General features: G+C 32.1%; 2 long non-coding RNA genes across 3 annotated transcripts in view; one reads left to right on the top strand and one right to left on the bottom strand.

Moving 5' to 3' along the window:
- The window catches only part of LOC128246850 (uncharacterized), a 13,157-nt gene extending 5,091 nt beyond the window's left edge, over window positions 1-8,066 (top strand). The window contains exons 2-4 of one of the 2 annotated variants that reach the window (XR_008263383.1): window positions 3,086-3,235; window positions 3,449-3,605; window positions 4,268-8,066. This is a non-coding gene — a long non-coding RNA (uncharacterized LOC128246850). Of the gene's footprint in view, window positions 1-3,085; window positions 3,236-3,448 lie in introns of both variants that reach the window. The other variant, XR_008263382.1, reaches the window with a different exon arrangement.
- LOC128246849 (uncharacterized) overlaps window positions 1-24,330 on the bottom strand; it is a 26,243-nt gene extending 1,913 nt beyond the window's left edge. Inside the window, exons 1-3 of the long non-coding RNA XR_008263381.1 lie at window positions 23,917-24,330; window positions 23,482-23,699; window positions 102-233 (exon numbers count right to left, since the gene is read on the bottom strand). This is a non-coding gene — a long non-coding RNA (uncharacterized LOC128246849). The remainder of the gene's footprint in view (window positions 1-101; window positions 234-23,481; window positions 23,700-23,916) is intronic.

Raw genomic sequence — 24,330 nt, 5'->3', positions numbered from 1 at the left:
TACTTTTATGATATCTATAATTTATCTTTTCTTTCCAACTAATTCCTCATAAAGGACCATATTATATTTTTGATAGAAAAAAATATACAATTTGAACATACAAGTAGGTTACTGTATCTGCATAAGTCAGGTGAGAGTAAAACTGAAAGTAAAACTCAGCTTTGCAATCCTTTCCATCTCTCTGAGTGGCTGAATTTGAATGACATGAATGTATGATATGGCTTTATATCTCACTGAAAGGAAGAAAAGATCAAATAAAAAGAAGGGAAAAATACCGATAAATAACAAAACTCACCATGCATGAATTTACAGAGTTACTAAATTGTTAAAATATATACTCACAAGATTTTGTTGAATAAGTTACAACAGCCAATAAAATATGAAGTTTCAAATAATTTCAAACACAACATTGAGTTGAAAAAAAATGGCAGCAGAGTTGAAAAGAAATGACAGCAATTTAACTGATATCATAACAGAAATTCCAATCAATTTGAAAAGAGTAATGATGTTTGAAAAGTTGAATAATATTTACAGAGAGTGATTGTAGAATGAAAGCATGCTGAACATAAAAATGTTTCCTGAAAGTAATATGTTAAATCATTGATGTGTTGAGATTTGAATTTGTCCCATCATTATCAAAGTATTAGTTACTTAGTGATCAATTTTGAATTATATCCAATTACAATTGGAAGGCATCCAATTAACTGTTTCGAAGATTAAAAAAATGATTACTTTCTTAGTTTTAAATGTGAAATGCCTATATATAAGGCAGCCTGAATTATTTTATTAACCCTCTTAATTGATATAACCAATAAAACACTTAATGAAAACTTGGCGTTGTAATTTGTTTAATAGAGTTTTGGTTGTCGAGCTCTTTTAAATTAATAAAAATGGATTTGTCGGGCAATACCATCGACAGAAACATGCGCATAAAGACTGTAGAACTTCAGCTTGACATATTTTTAATTAGTTATTTGGAATGGCTTTAATAACAATTAAAAATGAATAAATCTCCATAAAGTCATTAGTTTATTTTTGAGCAGTTCAAGCACAAGTCCTGGCATTGGGAGCATTGGAGGAGGCATGGAGCTGAACAAATTAACTATAACTTAAACGATTTTTATCTACGTTTTAGAATGGAACACATAAAAATAACTGTCAAATTTCCATTTAGTCATTAATTAGTATTTAAGCATTCAAGCACACATCTTGTCTAGCATTAAAAATATTTGCGCAGTCACCTGATTGTTGTATTAAAATTGCAATATGATAAAGTTCACTTTTCATCATAATATGCCTTACTATTTTTTGAAATTGAAGCAGAAACTTGTTTTAAAACTGAAAGTGACCAGATAGATAAAGAACCCGGTCTGTTGATTTCTTTAAAACCGATCACAATATCCAATTTGAAAATATAAACAATTGCAACTGACTAATGTACCTGAGTTATAAAAAATTAGACCAAATTGCATGCACAAGAATTGACAACACGTAAGAAAAAGCTATCTAAACTTAATAAAACAATGATATGCATAAACCTACCTCAATCTTTACTCAAAATAATTTACTATTTACAGAGGTTGGCATTTTAAGTAAACAAGAATTACTTCCTTGGTTTAATTCGGATGCTCTCGGCTTGTGAGTTTGCATGCCTTATGAGTCATAAAATTGTTCTTACTTTTGGCCACTCTCAGAAACGATGAGTTTATAAATAGCCGTTGCGGGAAAATGCGATAGATTACTGAATCAATTGGATGTTTTCACTTTGTAGATAAAATGATTGAATTTTCAGAATTTCGATGATGCATTGGTGTTCTCTTTCGATTTTGACATGTAAATCAGCATGTTTGAACCCGAGATTTAGTTTAAAAAAAAATAAAAACCGAAACACTACATAATAGTTCATAAAAGTTATACCCACCGATGCAGGAGACGTCAATGTATGCTTGTAAAGTCATTGACAATCAAAACGTTTCTTAAAATAGCCGAAAACGGAAGTATAAAATTTCAGTCAAAATGTCCCAAGACCGTCAGGAAACGGCAAATTAAAATAAAAATGCTTGTAAAACTTAAACCCATTTTATATTGACTCGCAGAATGAAATGATTATTTTGGTACCGTTTTCAGCAGTTAGTATAAATGTTTGCGGGATCCATTGGAGTGAGGGATCGTATTAACATTGTGCAGTATGAAAGCGTAAAATACAAGGTCATGCTGTTATTGCTACTTATTAAGTAAACTATATTGCACTAATAAATTACACATAACCACTATACTTATTTATAATCTCACTGATCAGTACCTGCCCATACGACTATAACCATCGTTTATTTTAACTCTCGAGAACTATTAGTTGTCCCTCCATTTCTACTTTCTTTTCCATAGTATCAAATTATATCCAATTTAAATAATGACATTTATTTAAAATAAATCCTTGCTTTTTGTAAATGTATTTGTAGTAATTTCTTACTTTCCATCTGGTCAAGTACCGCAATTGTTTGATGTGTTCGTATCAGTGTTATTCAAAGTTAATACCGACACTTCATTTTACAACAAAAATGAAAAATGAGAACCTAAACAGCCTCTGACATATGCAATGTATGCTTTAATCGCCATGTACATGTTCCAAAAGCATTTTTACTATTATGAACATAGTAAGAGAAACAAAAAATATCATATTGTACTAATATTTGCTTAAAGTATCAAATTGCACGTAATTCAAGCTCTTTCTTTGATATTGAATTTATGCCACATAGCTTCCGTCACCTATGCATCGTAATAAATGATCGTTAACAATAATACTTAGGAATACCTCTTTTGGTGATGAATATGCGCCATATATAACAAAATGGTTTGTGGTGAAACATAATTAATTTAATGTTATCAATAGTGTTTTTGGTGAACTAAGTCTGATGTAAAGATGTCACAATTTTGATTTTGCCTCTTCAATGTCACTATACATGATGTGAAATCAAACTGCTGAAACAAGATCAGATTTTTCATACTATTACTCATTATGGCCCCCTTTATTATTTATCCATTATTATATCAAAAGTAAGTATTTAATATTCATGGATATAATCAGGTACTGTTGCTAGGCGTTACAAAGAGAGAAGTTCCGGAAGATCTGCCTACAAAAGAAAGAAACCCAGCAACTGGTACTCGCCGGTCCAAAATAACAGCGATCGGAGAGTACAGCTGAAAAGTTCTAGCGAAACAGAAAGAATGGGTGACAGTATGCTATTTGTACTTGAATAGTTATAATTCATAATCTTTTTGCTTCTTTCAACAAAAATGACTTTGTTTTGTGTTTAGGGTTCTTTATAATATAGGTCAAATAGAGTCCGAATTTGCGATCGAAATATGACCATGGTAGCATTATTATAGTCAGCCAGTCGCCTATTTAATTTGCAATTTTGTACGTGTTATATTGTTAAATTATCTTTAGAAACAAGTGAGCAAACTGACAAAGCCGCAACTTCAGGCAGCAATTACGAGGCCAATCGAAACGGAGCCAGTGCGTGTGCTGCTTGTTTTAGCAGCCCCGGGCAATCAACCTGGAGATGGTGCCCACGAGACCAAGAAAAGGATTAAACTCCACGCTGGTATGTGTGCGGCAACTGCCGGGACATGCCAACAAAAAGAGAAAGAGTTTTTGGGAAGTTCGTCTTTCTTATACTGCTTTAAAATCTTTTCGAAACTAAAATTCAACATGTATCTAAGACACTAGTGTAACTAAACGTTAAGTAAAGTAGTTATAGATCAACAATTTTATTAAATGTCATGTGTCATTAGAAAATAATTGTACATTATTTAATACTGCTGGTCAGTTCTTGAGATTTTTACTGAGAAATGGATACCTGATAACTCATTTTCTATTGATTACTGCTAACGTAGTCTTGTGAAGTTTCAAAAAACCGCATTCTGAGTATCATCATAATGCTTTAAATAGCTTAACATGCATGTAGTCACACACAGATAGAACAAATTGAATTGTTGGACGATATGAAATATGGGCAGTTTTCTTGTATTAAACAGTTGTAAAATATTTTAAATGCTGGCACAGTTTGTCTCTATACCAAGTAATTAAAAATACTGATACTATTGTTAAAGTGAGTACTGAGTATTGCTGAGTACTTGCTTGAAAATTTGTACTGAAGTAAGAATGCTGTAAATTAGCTCATCCCTGAATATTTCTTATTTAAAATCTTAGCCTAAGTATCTTCGATTAATGCCAGTGGCTTATGATATACCTTTCCTCTTAAAGGACTTTGACCTCCTTGTTTTGAACAAGGGGGTTCTAGCCCTAACCCGTTGGATGAGGCAAGATATCTTCGTGTTTACTGAAGGGGAGGACCTGCGATGATCCAACCACCATCAGGCTCACAGATAATTTGTATTGTTGACGCATGGTTATTTTGGGGCTGGTGACAAGAGAGAATTCCCTCATGTGGTGCATGGAGAATCCGGGAAACTTTCCCTGATCCATATGGACAAAGCACTGGCTTTGTGCCAGGTCGGGTTCCGTCGATGAACACAACTACTGCATAAACTATCAAGGATCTCTAATCATTTTTAAAATGTTAAAGTAAAATGATATTAAAACATAATGATCATGTCATGTTTATGTATATTATTGTATATGACTTGTTTTCCAAATACGAATTTGAACTGTCCTTGATTGCTAAAATGTCATTAACTGATCATCCTTATTTCGATTTGTATGCCAGAAATCCTGTATTTTATGTATATTCATGTTATTGTGAATATTTTCTTTTCTGCGCAAAAGCTGTTTTAAATGATACTTAAGTGATATGTCGGTTTGCATACAACTTGCACATGTTTAAACTGTGCCTGATACCTTTGTCAGCCTTGTTTAGAAACAATCAAATGGACTTATGGCAGGCCTTTATTTGATGCTGCCCATTACTTAAGGCCAAAAAAACCCCTGTTTTTCCGATAACCCGACCGACCTTATTTTTTTCCTCGCCGACCCTATTTTTTTACGGCATAAATGTTAAAATTTCAAAACTATATATATCGTCGTTATGTTCGTTGTTTCTCTGTCCCGGATCCTATGCGATCCGGAGAATAAACTTTCATTCCTGATATGTATGACAGAGACGCTTTGTCAACAGCAAAACAAAATGGCGGTGTGAATACTGTCTGTGGAATGTCCGCATTTTTCGGGCATATATGCTTAAGATCTTTTCTCAACAGCATTGAACTTTTAAGCGGAGGTCGGCGAACATTTCACCCTGTCCGATATCTTATAATAGGCAAACTCTTGTTATCGGTCCATACGCGTTATTTATCACAGAAGACACATTTTGCTGCCGTGATCTTGAAATTTTCGGATATTGTTCGCGGTGTTATTTATCCATGTCCGAAATACACTAACTTCTTTCTAACGATTAGGCTTTGCGTGTATCATGCAGGCCAACTGCCAGGTTTCAATACACATTTCATTAATCGTTACCATAATTTATCCGCAATTATCAATTTCTATTTATTTCGCCTAATTTAAGTCCCATCAACTGATATTCAAACAAACAACTGCGAAAGTTAACTTATTAACACATGTTTTGGAATGAGTCGGCTGTAGATCAAACAGTACTATTTGTGACGCCTGAGCACGAGTGGTGATTAGATGAAAGGCGCGCGGAAATGGTTTGTATTTAAATCGGTCAGTCGGATACTGTTTTATCTCATTTTACTTCCAAGAGTTCGTCTAGACTGGTTAGAAAATGCCATTCGATCGAAAAAGAATCAGTAATAATCAATTACCGAGACCTTTCAAGTCATGACCGAAATGTTTGAATTCACTATTAATATGAATGAATCTTTGATTGTACGAAAATAAGATACGTAAAATAAATCCATAACCGCGTTACCTTGTTCGATTATTAACCTCGCTCACAGTTAAGAAGAAAATCGGCGATTTTCTTCAAGCAAATTAACAAATTAGGTTGATAATTGACTGTTTGGCTTGAACATTATCACAGTTTTGGAGTAAGTGAAGCGCTGGACTTGCTTTAAAAATCGACCAAGTCTTAGAAACGAATCTGTACAAAAACACCAGATTTTTCCCAAAAAGAAAAACAACAGGTAAATAACTGAAACAAAACCATGAAGATCCCACAATTTTTATATTTTGAAAGTAAATATCAACAGATGAATTATGTGGCTTCTGTAAATTTGTAGACAAAACTTTTCTTGAAAACACTAGTCAATTTGCTACACCATAAAAGACCAAACCACAGCACTGTACTGAAATGGTCATAAAATGTTTTTTAAGGGTAACATCCCTAAAATTATAAGGCAGGTAAGGTAGAAATTTTATTGAAAAAACAACAACAACATTTACTTTATGTTAAGATCATTTTATTTGCAAACAACACCATTTCATGCAAGAGTCACTTATAAAATGCTGTTGTTATGGAGGTATTTTATGTTTTGAAGACATTGAAGAATAAACTCTAATCATTTTCATGTTAAGTAATAATCTATTTTAAAAACTCTTCAATCGGTCGAACACATAATTATGTAAGTAGATTAAGTGAACCCGAGTAACTGTTTGCTAAATAATCCGAAACACTCTTGATAACGATAGAGTTCACTTGTTCACCGCCAACTCTTCTATAAATGTAATTTGCATGGTTTACATTTAATAAAGAAGAAAGACATCTTGTCAAGTACTCTTGATAGCAATCAATTAAAATATGTATCATTGTTGACCCCTCTGTAACTTGAAACTATATGGCATATATGAACTATCAAAGTAAAAGCTTGAATAACGTGAAAATTGATATTTCTAGCACAAAATTATACAAAATGATCTGTTTGCTTCTCTCACTATGCTTATATCAATTGAAACACGTTTAGAACATATACGACGAGAATCTTATTAGTTAGACCCTGGTTGTCATTAATCAAATATGTGTTAAATGATATATATTGGTATGCAATTTAAATTACACTGATACTGACACATAAAACCATAACGGCACTTGACCATGACATTTTTAGTAAATGATATAAATACGTTTACATAAATCAAGGATTTATTTAAAAAAAAAAGATATTTATAATTGAATGATAATTCAATACTATACAAATAGAGATGGAAACGGAGAGAAACGCAATAGTTGTTTGCGCAAGTACGATCAAATTTGCTTAGAAAGTATAGTGATGATTTATTATTTTTTACTGCAATAAAGTTTTCTTCATTAGGTCATCCATAGGATACAATTTGGTATTGTTTTTCTGTTCTTTTAATCAACGGTGTAGAATGTCATCAATACAATAAAAAGGTTACCTATCAAAATGTCGTCACCGTCTGTGCAGAAGCTGATTAATGGCAGTGGTGTTTGATAACTTTGTCGTACCATCTATGACCGACGTCCAACATATTCTGTTAAAGGAATACCGGTTGCCTTATCCTTCATTTCCCGCAATAGGATTTTTTATGATGCTAGTGGTTTTGATATGATTGGGTAATTTCTGGCATAAAAAATGTCTTTATATTTCAACAATCCTCATATACCTCGTTTGTTTGTATCACATACCAAGGATAATCAGTGTTTGCAAAAAGTAAATTTACAATATCTCTATCATATTTCGTTAAAAAGTAATTGTTATGAAAATCATACACAAGGTACTTATTGAATTCAAGAATAGCCATACAAACATAGTAGGACGATTATATCGTAACAGTTCTTTTAGTGTATTTAATGCGAATAGATTCTTTAGCTGTCGCGAACAACGCGAAATACCAGACTTTTATTTTAATATGAGTTGGTTAAATATACAATACTTTTGAGATTGATTCTTTTGTTATACAGATGTTATATGGTTATCATATGTTTAAACTTTAATTTGTATTATCTTAAGCTTTTTACAATATTACAGTAACATCGTTTGAGTATAACATTTTTTATTTGCACCGTTGACCTTGTAACTAATCGCTATGAGTCTACCGGTGTTTTTCACACGCACGAATTCGTGTTACCCACAATACTCGTGCCCTTCATGTTAGTTTTGGCGTTAAATAATAGTATAAAAGGACTTTGTTAGGCGTTTAGAAAAGAGTTAGAATTAAAAAGAGTTCAAAGTCAATTAGAAGGAGTTAAATAAAAAGAATTTTAAAAGGATTATAACATCGGACTATCAATTATAAATTGGATATATGACAAACTGTTAGATTATAACATTTAGAAAGTGTTAACATGCGGAAATAAATTAATTACTTACTATTCACTATTTAGGACTAAGGACATTTACTGTAAATTGTTATTGGAAATAAAATAGTTAAAACTGTTTAAATAAAGAAAGAAACAATGAACAATTGTGTTTGTGGTCTTTCAAAAAATTAAAACATAAAATCAAATGTGGCTAAAATAAAAACACTGCCACGTTTGCAAAACATTTTAAAAAATGTTTCCTTCTTTGCAAGTACTTTTTACGGATATTTTCTATCGTTTTGGTTTTTCGAAATACAGTGATATTAATCAATTTAAAGAAATATATTGGAAATGCATTCAAACGTATTGAAATCAATGTATTAGGCTAGTCATAGCTTTGCATCAAATTGTTATACCATGAGTACATTTGTCTTTATCACAGATTGATAAGATTAGTTTTGTTGTTTATCGCTTGTTAAATTAAAATTACTTTTAAAGTCTGCGAAGTAAGGTAATAAGTTATAATATAATTATAAATATAATTATAACTTAATGATATATTTTTAAACTAACTTTTCAGGTGATATAGGGTAATCTAATGTATTTTCTGTTGTCATTTTAGGTCGGCAATTTTTAAATTTCTTCTTTTGCAATTATTGTAAGGCAAATCACAATTATGTCCAGACATGGTTATTCGTAATCCATACCAATCCCGAAGAAAGATTTGCTACTTGTTGTTTTTATTTTTTCTGATACTTTTAACACAAACAACTTTCAGTAAGATAAAGAAAAAACGATTGCATTATCGTATGAAATGAACACAATTATCAGTTACTTCCCCTTTCATATAGTATACCATTAGTCCTCCATAACAACAGGTTAGTGTTTAATTCATAGAAATCAATGGCCTTATTGTTCATCTTGTGTCAATGTTTGTTCTTCCTTGAATTTCAGAAAAAACAACAAGTTAATAGCATTGAAATTTGGTAGCGTGCGAATATAAATGCAATGCTAGAACTCCGGAATGGATCAAGAGGGAAGCAATTTCAGCACACATTAATTTTTCCCAACACTTCAAGCAGTTCCATTAGACGTTGAATGAACAGTCAGTTAAAGATATTATGATGAAATTTAACATGTAGTATCCGGCAAGGAGTAAGTATACACATTAGTAACTACACTTATAAGACTTGATCAGTCAAGCCACACACTAGTAGGGTCTTCTCATGTCTAATTCACAGCTTGCAAAGACAAGGCTTTGTTTGTTATCAAGAAAGGTTCAGGACAAATATTGACGTTATAGAAATAATTCAAAAAATGAAGACGTTTTTTGTGTAGTTGCATTTTGAAAAAAAAATAAATAAACGTGCCTAAATACACTAAAATGCTTATAGATTTCGAAGTACCTACATTTTATAAACAGAACGCTGTTGTTACTTGTCAATGTGCCGATTAATTCTTGATTTGTGACATCTGCATCACGATATACCGGTAAATTTATTTCTCAGAACCCCTTATTATTAGTCACAATTTTTGGAATGGCATTGACAAATGTATTAAGTGTTTATTCTATTAATGTTTTAGATGACTTTAACTTAACAACTGAGATATTTTGAGCACATGTTACACGAGGTATTGAGGTCGTTCCATCAATTATAAAATTCTTAATTACATTAGACCAAAACTGGTAGAAAATAGACCATCATCCTCGTCGCGTACAGGGTATTCAGACGGGCTTAAACACGATTGGCAGTTACATTACAGAGTTTGCTTTTTTGTTATTTCAGCATGAAAAATAAAATTGCCCTTTTTGCTCAAAGTATTAAATGTTCTTTCTTTTAAAATGTCTTGTATTTTAAACTTTTTTGTTGATCAAATGAAATGTTAAGCTTAAAACTCGAATTTTCTCATTTTAGTACAATCTTTGTGGGCTAAAGCGATACTTTTTAAAATAATGAGTGGCATTTTCCTACTCAACGTGAGCTCTGCAATAATGTCTTTTCAAGCCAAGTTACTGCATGATGTTCATTAAAGAATTTTGGTAGGTCACAACAGATACTGACATAACAGTTTTTTTATAAAATGCATACACTATGTAAATATACGTTGTATAAGATTCCGCTTATCTTGTAAGTGATTCTCGAGTGTTGGGAAAATCTTAATCGATCACTGATTTCATTTTTATGATCTCAGATATTTGATTGTGTCGGTTTTAGAACATGTTAAGTTTTATACAGTGTTTTAAAATACAATAAATAAAATTTGCAACCTCTCGTGTGTATTGTAGAGAAAATAACTCTAAATGATAAGTGAGAAATTGGTGAAAAATGGAGGGGAAGCCATAATTTATTCTTATAAATCTGGTTCGACATGCAGATGAAACTAAATTATTAAGCAAACACCAAGAAAATAAAATTTAGCACTGACAAAGTATTTAATTTCAAATACATATTCATGTAACAACAATTAGTAAACATGCACACTTTATATGTTGTTCGGCTGTATGTTTAAATATTTATACGCAAAAATACAGAAACAATATAGCTTAAAAGCAAGGCTTGTTGGTAGATATTTCAGATAAGTGTAAAAAGGAAATACAGTTAAATCCAACCATAGCTGTAAGACATATTTTAAATCATCAGATAAAAAACAATTATCGAAACATGTTATTAGAGTTCTATTAATGTGAAGCTCTAACTCAGAAGCTAGAATCAACAAAATCAATGTATATATATCAAGGTACAAGTGTTTTACCAAGTTCAGGGGGGTACACGTATTCCGAATCTGCAAGGGTTTAAGTGAGGTTTTGAAGCTTGATATGCAAGATGGCGGCGAAACCATGACGAATTAGGATTTTTGGAACCTGTTTTCGCCTGGTAATTGGTATGAAGTATATATTTCAAAAATATCATGACGCGCATTCGGCTCTACAATTACTATGCCTCACTCGGCTTTTTATTTCATGCGTTTAGGTTACGGAATAAAAAAAGTTATTGAAGGAAAACCTTCGGCCAGTCTGTTGTTTACAAATGTGGGAAGCGAGAATTTGATACTTTTTATGACGTTTAAGTTCCAAAAACACATATTTTTGCAATGGTTTCTGCTTTAACATTATTTAAATGTGGTATTTTAATTCCATGACAATTCCTTTGCTGTACAAGAGCCTCCATAATATTATGACAAACTTTCCATTATATTAAACTATCACGTGTTGAATACTTTCTATAAAAATATTTTTAAAGCGATTTATTTGTCTTTTATTTAAAACTGTCTAATTTTCTTTTTCTTACATTATAAGTACTTACAACCAACTGATAAAAATAGAAATTAAAACAACCTACATGTATAACAAACTCAGACCATTACAGTTGATGGCTATTTTATATTTGCTATTTCATAATGGTCACATCAGAAGAACCAGTAATCAAATGAAAATAGTGTTTACTATTAACACTCGAATTAACGTCATGCTTCTATTGATAGGGCCAACGATATGCCGAGATACAAAAAGATATCATCTCTGAGTTTAAACCGCTCTTGAAAACGGAAAACGGACAAGCCCTGTACCAGGCAATTCAAGAAATGTAGAGTTACCGTCACACCTCGAAAGAGTTTCAGTTTCAACCAAACAAAAGCGCGAACGTCTTAAATACGATATACAGAGGGGCACACTTTTTCTTTAGTTGATGATCTGCATAGTTTCAAATTGTTATCATAATCTATCGGACATTTTTTAATTCTTTCTTACGATTAAGACCATATTCTTTCTACCGATCATTGATATCAGCACATACCAACAGAAGAGTTATAGAGGGCAAGGTTAATATCAATAGCTGTACACTTTAGACCAAACCAATTTGTTTTGTTCCTAGAGTCAAACTGACAAAGGAGAGCATGCATGTATAAAACGTTTGTTTTGTATACAACACGTGATAGGATGATATAATGGAAAGTTTGTCATAATATTATGGAACGTTTGTCACAAGTTTAATTTGTCACACACTTTTTTATTTATAAAAGTGTCTTTCAGTGCATATGTTAAAAGGTGGTTGAACTATTTTCAGAACACATTTAGGTGGTTAAACAAAAAAAATTACCATGAAGGCTCTTGTACAGCAAAGGAATTGTCATGAAATTAAAATACCACATTTAAATAATGTTAAAGCAGAAACCATTGCAAAAATATGTGTTTTTGGAACTTAAAGGTCATAAAAAGTATCAAATTCTCGCTTCCCACATTTGTAAACAACAGACTGGCCGAAGGTTTTCCTTCAATAACTTTTTTATTCCGTAACCTAAACGCATGAAATAAAAAGCCGAGTGAGGCATAGTAATTGTAGAGCCGAATGCGCGTCATGATATTTTTGAAATATATACTTTATACCACTTACCAAGCGAAATCAGGTTCCAAAAATCCTATTTCGTCATGGTTTCGCCGCCATCTTGCATATCAAACTCTAAAACCTCACTTAAACCCTTGCAGATTGGAATACGTGTACCCCCCCTGAATTTATATATTGAAGCATCTGATAGTTGGTTACCGATTAAGTATAAATCAATAACCATGTTTTAATTCTACTACGTATTTAATAAGATTGACCGACACGTAATAATCTTATAATATAGTTGAAAATAATTAATTTGTGAATGTCAGCTAACAGAGTTCAGGCTAATTCGGTCGAGTATTACAACAAATAAAAACAATTGTTTAATACCATATAAGAATTCACTTGTCAAGTATGATTCACTAGAATTTACACATACAATGAACTATAAACGAACACAAGAAAACAAATGCTAGTTTATATAATACAATTGCCGAATAAGATCAATAAATAAATCTAGCAATACGTCAATTTGGAACAAAATAGTGTTTCAGCTTTGTTCAAGATAATTATCCTGCAATGCATGTGTTTTTATGATAAAGGATTATCGTCATTCAAAGTATTTTATAATTCGAAATACTTGTTCAAACAAAAAAAAAACACGTATTCGATTTACATATATTATAACTTGCTTTGGCTTTAAATATTTGAATGATGAAACACATGATCAAATAGCAGTACATACACTGACAATGTAAACAATGTTGATCGACCTTTTGAAGGACGGCAAACAAAGGCGTGCTATAGTTTAACTTGTTCCCGTGTTTTGGGCAAGAAAGAAAATTTTGATTTTTCTTTGCTTTTTGTCCTTTTATATTGTGAATATTAATTATTTCTGTTCTTGCAATTCAAATACCAGATAAATAATAAGTCGGAATAACCGATGATACTCCATTTAAGCATAGACAATATTTGTCCGAGATACTAGTTTTGAGTATACCAACGATGATTAAATTAACTCGTACAAATAGGAAAAAAATAAAAGACCATACTCAGTTGTTTAAGTTCATTTTAAACGTATTGGCACTGCAACGGAAGCCGCGTTGGAGTTTATTCAAACAATATCTAAACTTTATGGATCCAATAATTGCCACCCGCCGTCTACTGAAGTAAACCCAAGTGTCCGATGAATTAAAAAAAATGCAAAGCTATTACAAAAAAATCACAGAACAATATGAATAATAAGCTTAATTTGCGATGGTAGAAATCATAATATATTCTTTTAAAAAGCTACTGCTCATATATAAATTTCTATACATAAAGAAGCATAATATTTCTGCTATATCTAAATAGAAATCTAAATTGAATAATCCAAATATATGAACTATACACAATAATAAAATTCAAATTTTTCATAACGTATTTCGTATTCAGCATCAAACCCTATACTTTTTATGTGACGTGCTATACATTTCTATATTATAGGGTTTAACGCTGAATTCAAATATCCAAAAAAATATATACATATATATATATATGCAAAACCTTTTCAAATAAAACAAAACACGCCAGTTCTTCGAATTGAAGTCTTAAACAAATCCACCGTTGTGCGAACCATGTAGTTTAAGAAAAGACACGTATAATATTCTTCTTCCTACTTGGGAAGCCAGAAAACACGAAAAACACTCAGACACTCATGAGTCAATGCTGAATTAAGACATTGTGCAAGGAAAGTGGATGACTCATACCATAATTTATCATACAACGGTGGTTTATGTTTGTGGCGGATAACAAAACACTGTGAGCAGAAAACATTTTTATAATTAAAGTTGAGAGCGATGTGAAATAAAATTAACAAACACACCAAATTTCATAAATAATGTGCCTAAACGACCAAGACACATGATTATAAAACGCGCAAACGATGGAGAGGATCTACCACAAGTTGAGGAGAGTGATTTCGAATAAATGAAAAAAAACAACACACAATACATGTGTGTTATAGGATATCTATAGATCAAAAACTACGGACAAACGGCACTCATTTCAATGTAAATATGTGATGGGTTTCTTTTAAATAGACAGTAACAGTTCATAACTGTTTAAATGTTTATCCGTATCATTTTTTTGAATTACGTTATTTTGCAGGGTATAGTTCGCAAAATGACGGCCTTTGTTCACTCTATACACAACTATTTCAAAATGACATTCCGAAATATTTATGAAGAAAATTATTCATTTACACATATCATAAAAAATATTCTACAAAAACCTTGGGGTGAAAAATAGATTTAGATGTCTACCATATAAGTTTCTCGATCATATTTCATTGTATATAATCATTTATATTTCATAATTGATTGGATTGACAAATGTTACAAGTTTTTCACGAAAATTGTGTTGGTTGCTTACAAAGCACTTTACTATAAAAGTGGTTTCGAACCTTGGACATAGGCTGATAAATAAAGGGATAGATTGACACTTAGAACGGGAGAATATATTCAGATCTCTAACACTTGCAACCTTATGAAATCCGGTTACTGTTTTATCAAAGGGAATTTTAGTATCGTTAATCTGTGTAGATTACAAGCCACAAACATTTTGGTCATAAAATCTTTCAGTCCATAATGACAATGATTTTAATTGACCAACATGGTTATTTGATTGCTCGCAACACTGACCAATTCAACTTTTGTTTAGTCCATTATTATGTTACAACTAGGATATTTGTATATTGTTTTATATTATGATTGTGTATTTAGTTTGTTTTGCTGCAGTATAACACTTCAAGTTTGATTAAAGCATAAGACAGAACAATTGCTAAAAGTACGATTTGTGTCCCGATATGTGAGCTAAAGACAACATTATCGATCACATATTACCATAAGTTTTAAAGAACAGAAAATCCATATTGAATATGGTAGGATAGTTTTAAAACAATTTAGAATCAAACCTCAAATATGTATACACACAATATCAATCGTCGACTATATAAATTGGATTTCAAAACAAAATGTTCGGTTGTATCATTTTAGTACAATACATGTGTCTTAAACAACCGATAACTGATACTATATAGAAATAGTTGTTAATAAATGCATCTTCGCCCCGTAGGTATGTATTTATAATTTACGGATTTAGTAGGTGGCCCGATATTGGGTATACGGGGCAAAGGAAATATATCGGGTGAGAGAAAATCTCGAATCAAAATATAGTTTTCGGCTCCCCTAAATCCCATAGCATGGTCATATCTTGCCCCGTTACCTATAAAATGCTTCAATGACGTTGCGTCATTCATGTTGGAGGCACAATTGCATACAATATGATTGGATTACTGATGCATTAAAGGCATTGATCATCAAATGCCATTTACACTTCATTTTACTCGGATCCTAAACCCCAAAAACGCTTTTATCATATTGTTTGCAATATTTGGTTGCAAACTAATGACACATCAATTAAACATACACATACTTACTTGCAGCCCCGCTCACAGGAAAGTAGTATTTTAATAATTAAAGACTAAAAGATAAGGACGGTTGTATAACCAATACTATCACGATTGTTATATGTATACTTTCAGCGCAGAGTGACGTGAAAGCCATGGTTCCTATTACTCATCTTTGTAATAGAACACGGACAATTGTTCAAGACGTCAGACGGTTTGACGTCATTTTTCCTATGACTGTTCATTTTTGTCAAATTCTTTCTTGAGAACAACATGGTGTATATTTACAAACCGCGAACCGCCATGACAAATATACATCAAATAAAAATGGGACACATGAAGTAAAAGGTTACCAGTTTCAGTTGTTGTTCACTAAGTCGTAGTTCGTTCCATGCATCACCCTTGCATCGGTGAAACTAGTGCGAATGATATCATTTCAGTAAACACAGTATGATAATTGTCGTTCTTGTTAAGAATGACGGAAAAAAAATAATTCAGGCACCATTGAAACGATAACAATGATGAATACAGATAATGTAAAACAAACAGATGATTACTCTTAACATTATATAACATACAAAGGTATTCTAGGTGTGCTGTGGATAACAGAACTCTGTGTACGAACAACATTTATAGTTTAAATAGACTGCTACGTGCTATGGAATTTACTACATACCAACTGTGATTGTGCCTAATGACCAAATAACACATGTATAAAAAACGGAACAAATAGACAGGATGTGTCACATGTTGCGGAGAGTGATTTTGGATCAAAGATTTTTTTTATTTATCACAACAATTAAATGAGCCAAACGTCATCTATTTGAATGTTTAAATTTGATGTGTGTATCGGAAAAATGATTTATAACTATTTAAATGTGCTTCCGTTTTTCAATTGATTCATGATTATTTTGAACAAATAAATCGTAAATGATTGCCTTTGTTATTTTTTTATTAATTTACAGACATCTTAAACGTTATCATTTAAATTGACATTTAGATTGAAAAAAATATCTAACCTATCTATTTTTTAGATATTTCTTTGTATACTTCGTTAAGAAAAAGATGTTGAATACTTACTATGCACGTCAAATGAAAATTTGTTTTGAACATGGAAAACGCTGAAATATTAGAGATATAATTTGTACAACACAAGGGCAAGGATTATGAAGTGGAAGCGCTTGACGGCTTATCTCCTACAAAAAGCTAGAAGAGTAAGATATTAATATTTTAGTGAATTTCCTTGCACAATGATGGTATTTGATGCTATAATAGGATTGTTTGTTTCTCGACTATAGACGAAGAGAGTTCTATTTTGTTTGTTAAACGATTTAATCTTAGAACTATTGTCGCTGCATCCAATAAAATCACGATTTGCTTTATTTATGCTTTACTATTCATCTATTTACAGCTCAAAGTGACATGAAAACCATGGTTCCTATTCGTCATCATTATAAACGTGCATAGGCATTATTCAAACGTAACTGTGCGTTATGTTTATTTTCCGACATTTGCGTTTGGCATCGTTGTTTGTTCTTTCCCATAAACAGCATGGTGAATATATACAAACCACCAACCGTCATACAATATCCAACTTCAATGAAAGAAAGGAGATATCGGCTGACTTCAAAATGATACTACTTATACAATTCGTATTGATAAAATGATGGTGAAATCTACGACGCATTTCTTCTCCAAGACAAAGCGTAGGGTGTATGCTCAGCAATGAAATATTCAAATGCGATTCAATGACAAAAAAAATATATTCAAAGTTAAAAAAAGAATTAAAAAACGTTTTAATAAAATCACCGAAATTGTTAAACCAAAGTTCCCTGCATCTGTTTGACACGATATAAAATAAAAAATATAGATCAGTCTGCAGCAAGGAAAGAGTTATCATTCTTAGTTGTTGTTCAGTCTTCCATCAGGGTAACTGAAGCGAAACATATTTCACGGCAATCGCCTAAACATAATGTCATCATTGTATGATGCCAGAGACTAAAAATACCATAACACTCATTGAGCATGTTACTTTAAGACACCTTAAGAGGAAATTTGGCTCTTACCATAATCTAGCATTGAAAAGTCCGACATGAGTAAAGCCATAATATTATCAACAAGTGGAATAAAAATTACCATTCTTAATATTGCAGACAGAATTGTTACTTTTAAACAAAACTGCAGTGTACATCATTCAAATAGATCATACTATGTATACCCAAATGAACCGTTATACAGCTCATCGTTGGCAAATTCAAATCGATGATATCTCTGACATATTTTCTCTATGTTCAAATCGTGAATAGTCATGCCTTTTAACTTTCCGTTTAACTAGTATTTGTAGTGAAATAACAGAAAGGATAAAATGTACAATACATGTTGAAACTAGTTAACGATAATTGAAAGATTGGCCTTGTACTGTCATGAAAAAAGAGGGGAACAAGTTAAGCTGTAACATAGCCTTATAAGACAAATGATATAAGAACAATTACAATGAGGAAGGGTGATATAAGAAAAAAAGATGTGTGTCCATTTGAATCAAATTAAAAAAAACAAAACAATTTCCCTTTTTCATTCTTACGATTTTTTAAATTGAATCGGAAATATCGATTTCGTAAAGGAACGAACAAGATATTTTGTGTTAAATATAGACTGAGATTAATTGCAAGGTTGCTGGTTTTGCTGTTTTTTTTTGTTCTTATTAAAAACTCTTACTTCAGGCAAGAATGAATGAACAATGATCATTGTATACATACCATATAAACATAACTGTATGCATCTGATTAAAATAACTGCACACGTTTTGTCAATAGAAAACTCGTTAAAGACAGTTAATTCCCTGTGAAATAAGTGCGAAAAGCTAGCATTGCTGATTATCCTCGGCTATACGTAACGGTTTCCAGAAACAAAAGTGAAGTGATTAGTGCTCACCGATTTGTAACGCAGCAACGTAACAAATCTCCTGCAAGGTGAATAGACACGCACATCCACGTTTGAAATCAAGTAGGTATCATCCTTTTGAATACCTGAAAATATAAGTTGGTAAAAATGTGATTACTCTTCATACACGTATCCGGTATGATCGTGTTTTCGTTGTTTCTGTATGCGTTAATAATTCTACCATAGCGGTAATCAGAAAGGGGGATCTGACCGTGCATTAAGTAGCCTGCTGAAGAATAACAATAATATATCAACATAAACACGATACTCATTCAACGGTAAGGTAAACATAATTGTTCAAAACAGTCACTATTCTCAACCATTGATTAGAAGTAATGAGCCTATGTAACAAAACACTGTGATTTTATTGCATTTCGAAACGAACAATAATAAAAATAATTACATTTCTACATGTTTTTTTTTTCTTGGAGGTATGTTTTTTGTTGTGCTGTGTTATCAGTTTAAGTGATTTAACATAAATCAAGTGTCCCAAGTTTAACTTATCATTCAAGTAATCATTTGTGTTGCTCCTTTGTCTTTAGATACATATTTTGTGGCTTTTATATATTTTAAGGATATATTTTCTCATTTTACGCGCTTCATTAAAGACCTTTGTAATCGAATTGTAGTATTTACATATTGTGTATGCCAAATATCTTGAAAAAAAACAATACATGTTTACTTTTTGATTTAACTTAAATCCCGAGAAAAAAAACTCATTTTCCAAACATTGTGTGATTGTTTTCCATTTTGTTCGTACCGGTATAACGACCACCGTTAAGTTGTTTTTATTTTACTCACTATGTGAGGCGAATCAACATCCTACACATTTGCTTAATGTTCAAATAGATGTAGATACAAGAAATAAAATGTGCTATTTCATAATTTTCACTTGATGACTTTCATTTGTTTACATTATTAATCATGAATTTAAGGTAGTTGTTTAGGAAGAAAAAGGATAATGCATAAATATTATATGATGTTGAGTATAAGAATTCAATATCAAACATCTGTTAAAGAGGTCAATGATTCAAGTCGTTTCCGAAGAGTTGCCTCTCTGATACGGACAAACAGCTTTAGATTGTATGAGATAATAATACTCACGGACTAAATTTGAATGAGTCTGTACTACATCTTGGTTTACTGTCTGCTTCAGAGATAATATTACTGTCTGTGAACACTAAGATTGGGATTCCTCAGACTGAGTCGGCATTACAGGACATCGTCTTGAAAGGGCGTCAGCTTCAATGTTCAACTCACCTGAACAGTAATTAATCTTGAAATAATAGTTTGCCAGATTTGCAACCCATCGCTTACCACAAGCATTGAGATTTGCGGTGGTTGAACATAGGTCAGCGGAATGTTACCACAACCTTTTCAAAACTATCATATGCCTGATAAAGATCAGAACCTAAGCGACTTGATGAAGTGTCTGTGTGGACCAAGAAAGGCTTACTGTAGTCCGCATATGCCAAGACTAGAACACAGAACATCTTTTCAACGACATTATCGAGCGCTGTTTGTTAAGCAGCTTCCCAGCTGAAGACGGGCTTCCTCGACTTCTGCCAAAGGTTCAAACTAGGAGATTGTTCAACGGTCGAACTATTGATGCAAAATTTTCAATAGACCAGAGAAAATCTTCGTACCTCCTTAATGGTCTTTGGGATTGGTCAGTTCCTTACAGCTTCCGTTTTGGAAGAGTCCGCATGGCAGAAGTTGGTCACTTCCTTCTGCGGGAATTCACACTTTGATGCCTTCAGCTTGAGGTTACAGGATTTCAACTGGTGAAAGACTGCTTCAAGTCGCTCGAGGTGCAGATCAAAAGAGGAGGCAAATACGACTACATCATCAAGATATGTCAAGCATTCCTTGAGGTTCATCGCACCCATGGAAACAATCACTGGAAGGTTGCTGGTGCATTGCAAAAGCGGAAAGGCATAATATTTACTTCAAAGAATCCCACATTTCCGACCTGGAAGGCTGTTTCCTCCTTGTCAGCATCTACCATTACAACCTGTCAGTAACCTACTTTAAGTACAACTTTGTTAAATATTTAGTGACTGCGAGAAAACGCAGAGTGGAGTTTATACGAGGGAGGTGATATGCATGTGTTTTCGAGAAATAAGTTTCCGATAGTCAATACAGAAGCGAATCCTTCTATCCTTCTTCCGTACAAATACGATGTTGGGGCTGAATGGACTGTTGGATGGTCTGCTCCCATAGAAAGCATTTCCTAAAGGTGCTCCCGAACTCAATTTAAAGCGTATAACTAAAACACGTCTGACCACAATTCATTTAACATATCATAAATTTACACTTTCTAACACGTTGATTTAAGTTCTTTCGGGGCTTGCTGACATAATACAAATAATAAGAAGATAAACAATTATCCTTAAGCATGTATGATATTATTTTCATGCGATGACCCACGACCCGAACATATCCGATGATGTTGCGTTCATCGGATGATAATCGCAATCGCCGGAAGGCAATTCATTAAACGAGTGGAAGTTGAGGTGTAAATTTGGTCTGTTAAGCAAGTTTCTTAAGTCATTTTAGTATGTGTTTTCTGTGCTTAATAAGATTCACATTATTTATGTAAACAATAAGCGCTTTCAAATGATAGCAAAATCATATGGCATATATCCAAATTTCACAAGTGGTAAGCTTTGATCTTGACGTAGACCAATTCACATCTTTTTATTTAATCTTCTATTTTGATATTATCCAAGTCACAAACAATTACCTATTATCTGACGTTATCGTTTTTTTGTACGATTCATATATGTTTTGCTCTTAAATATGTCCCTTTAGTTTATAATCAAATCTTCTAATTTACCTTATTATCATTCATGAACTATCTTATGATAGACATACTAATATTGTTAACACAAAAATAAAAAATACCCTCTTCGAATTATATTTCGGTATTGTAATTATATTCACGTTTCTGTGTGCTGCTATAAATAATTGATCTGTCATCGACTGTCATGTTTCGTGTTTCTACACAACTTGTGTGTGTTATACTATACAACTTATGTGTTAAATTTTAATCCTGATACGAAATATATTGAAGTTTGCTGACAACTTTCAACATTGTTCGCACAACAATCAAGACCTTTGTTGTTTTGTCTTTCAAACTTGAGGCTTCACACACTGTAAGCGCCAAATAATTTTTAAATGCTATCATAAATATAATTTTGTGGTATGTTTTGAATTTTGTATTTTTTTCCACCCTTACTGTTGCTATAAAGACTTTTTTGTCGTTCTCTTCATCGATTTTTCACATTGTGTTCACCAGATTAAAAATAGTTGTTAACCTTTGGGACATTTATACATGTTTGCTACAATTTTTGAGCTTTACAGTTTTCTTCAACTGCATATTGTTTTACTTAGTTCTTGACTAAATACTTTAGTTCATATTTTGTACCTTTTTATTTTGTTTCGGAGTTGTCATTTTAAAATTAATGATGTTTTGATGTTTTATCATCGAATCTTAAGGGTTAACACATTGATTGATCAATTTATTTACTGCAAATGTATGAAATGATCGTCTTGACCTCGATACAAAAAAAAATCTTACTTTGTAACATTTGTTATAATTGTCACACTTATCGGGCCGCAAGGGCTCCCCTTACCCCTAAATTTAACCCTTAAAAGGTTGTTAACTTAAAATACCTGCTTGGACAGGAAATCGTAAAATAATTTATGCCTTGTTATTTTAGTTGGTGCTTTTAAAAAACATGGTGTATGCCAATTTAACTTACAACACACGTGATGACTTATGTTTTTGAATTGGAAACAAAACTTTTCATGTTTTCCGAAATTCGTTGAAATTCGTTCTTTTACAAACGATTTGATGCAAATAAATATTCCTACCATGCTTTAAAAATTAATACTGACATATAAACGAAGTTTTGTAGAATTTTAACTCTGATTGCTCAATTAACTAATTTAAAGAGTTTTAATTTTTATATTTCCATAGACGGCAAATATCAGATTTATGTGACATAAAACTGGTATATATAGTTAGCCGGCACATCTGAAACCCTACAATATTTATGCGACAAACCACAGAAACAAATACCTTAAATAACGTGAATACTATTAACAGACGTCTGCGTGTCGGTATCTTTTACTGTAAAATACCTCTTCTTTCAGACACAAAGTCTCCAAAACAAACTCTGGTATTTCGGGATTTTAAGAGTCCTGAGCGCAAATCATACTCGATAGCGCCACCACATCTTTACAGCACTGTTGTCAGAGTAACAGCACCACCACTTTTTATACGTGCTTATTTCCCTTAAGAGTGAATATGTTCTGGTGTAATAACTACAAATAAAAAGTTTATGTCCTGGCCTTAAAATATTTTACGGCGTTTATATGTCCCGATGGATAGTTAAAATTCAGGCATGTATCAAATTACACGTGTTTAAATGCACCACAGTTTGGACAATATTAAAACGAAATCGTAGCAAATCTATAATAATAAAATGACCATACACGGAACTATATTCTTCGAATTTAGAATTATGTCCATTAAATAAAAAAAAATAAGATAAATAAAATTATAAGATATACTCACGTGTGTACAAAACACAAAAGCCAGAGCTGCACCGTGGGAGTATTTCCAGCTCATTTAATTTGCACCACCGATAATATGAAGACGTTCGAGCTTGCGTTTAGTAGGCGTGTATGTCGGTTTGCAAACTATTTATGACAAATTAACTGGTTACACACGTTTTAATATTTAGTCTTGACCTTTCAGTGAATGTAAGTGAACAAACAGGACTTTCTTTTTAACTGAAACCAAAAGAGAATACAAATGCCAAATAGAACTATGTCATCAAAATATATCACGTCAGTATATAGTTGCATCTCAATAAAATGAAAACTAGTTCATAAAATATCGGATACAGAGTGGTTGAAAAATACCAATTTCAAAACACACATATGTTCTAGATTACTCCAATCAAACACGTATTATAAAAAATGGACATCTATTCCAAATCAAACTTACCTAATACCTCCATAACCGAATATAGACTTCGTCCATTTCATATTCCGAAAACTATTGCACTTTTGTCCATTTTTACTTTATACTTGTCATTATTAAATTATTTGCCAATTATTTATAGCAATAATTAAAAGATATTCATGGTTTTTGATTATGAATAAGCGACAATAACTTAAAATGCATTATTGTCAAATACCATTATGGTTAGATATGTTAGTATTGGTGTCTTCAAAACCAATCTATCTATGAACAAATATTCGAACAATGAAAACAAATGAACAAATATTCATTTACTTGTAGTATATATGCTTTACTCTTGCAGCATACTTCTAAAGAATTTAATTAAATATAAACATAGTAAGAGAAACACACATTTTATTGTTTAAACATGTGTATAAAGTATCAAATTTTCGTAAT

This window comes from Mya arenaria, chromosome 9, assembly GCF_026914265.1.
Source record: "Mya arenaria isolate MELC-2E11 chromosome 9, ASM2691426v1".
In the NCBI taxonomy this organism is placed as follows: Eukaryota; Metazoa; Mollusca; class Bivalvia; order Myida; family Myidae; genus Mya; species Mya arenaria.
The sequence above is the reverse complement of the archived record's forward strand: the minus strand, read 5'-3'. Positions and strand labels throughout refer to the sequence as shown.